We start from the raw sequence: 1,229 nt of genomic DNA, 5'->3' as shown, positions 1-1,229 counted from the left end.
TTTTTTTCTTTTCCCTTTTTGTTCTTCCCCTACGTATCACACCTTCCCTACACCTTTAGCTCCTTTCCTCCCATTTCTAAATGTCAGTAATCTTATTAGAATCTTATGCATTGTTGCAGAATATTCACACCAGGGAAACTATTTGGTATTTACACATGTGGGACTTATTTATTTCACTTAGGAGTATATCTTCAATATGTATCCATTTTCCTATGAATGAATCTATTCTCTCGCTCTTTATGGCTGAGTAATATTCCATTTTATAGAAAAACCACATCTTCTTTATCCAGTTTCCAACGGATGGGCAAATAGGTTGAAGGCATGCCTTTTTAAACTGTAATATTTATACAGTATAATTAAAAGCAAATAAAATTCTCTTGGCACAAGAAAATATAGTCACAATACAATCTTCAATTGAAACAAATGAAGATACTGAATTTAAATACATATATATGAAGAAATATACACCTATAATATTTCTTCTTCAAAGCATAAGGGGTTGGTTTTATATACCAACATCTCTTTTGAGAAGCTCCAACCAACATTCTTTATTACAGCCTGCAAGTAGCTTCTGCACTAAAAATACATATTTGCGATACTGGCTGGTTTAGTTCCTTCATGAAAATGTAGAATGTAGATCTCTACGGAGACATTTTGCCTCTAGTACCAATAATTTAATATGGCAGAGGACAATTGCAAATATTTTTTAAACAAAAACTTTAAATCCACATCTTCAGAGTACCTTCAAATGCATACATGCACAGCATTAAAATATTTTTAAACTTACTTCTCAAGAATAATGTATTTTCCTGTTTGTAAAAATAATACATCAATATTAGTGATACTTAGAAGACATTCTGATTTGCTCACTCAGATGAGAAATCTAGCCAGATTTTCTTAGCGTTTAAAGAACTATACATGAAAATTTCTTACTGTTATAAATATGACTTGCTTTTGAAATTTGAAAAGCTAAATAAAATATTATTTCTGTTACTTTGTATAAGAATATTGAACTATATTTTTCAAAGTTATGGTTTCAAATAGCATACCAAGATAAATTACATTTTCTATATTTTAATCACCTTTCTATTTTATAGATATAAAATTAGTAGTTGGTTCAAGTTTTCAGTTGTCATTTCCTAATATTCCTAACAATATTATACCAACTAATAGATTTCTTTTTCTTTCCTTCTTTCTTTCTCTTTCTTTCTTTCTCTTTTCTTTCTTTC

The 1,229-nt window shown here is 29.1% G+C and overlaps 1 protein-coding gene across 5 annotated transcripts in view; it reads right to left on the bottom strand.

Moving 5' to 3' along the window:
- Positions 1-1,229, bottom strand: part of Naaladl2 (N-acetylated alpha-linked acidic dipeptidase like 2) — an 853,454-nt gene that overhangs the window by 151,243 nt on the left and 700,982 nt on the right. The window lies entirely within an intron of this gene.

Source organism: Fukomys damarensis, unplaced genomic scaffold (genome assembly GCF_012274545.1).
Source record: "Fukomys damarensis isolate Sample0158 unplaced genomic scaffold, DMR_v1.0_HiC HiC_scaffold_12, whole genome shotgun sequence".
NCBI classification, from domain to species: domain Eukaryota; kingdom Metazoa; phylum Chordata; class Mammalia; order Rodentia; family Bathyergidae; genus Fukomys; species Fukomys damarensis.
Note: the sequence above shows the minus strand (reverse complement) of the source record. Positions and strands in the feature narration are given on the sequence as shown.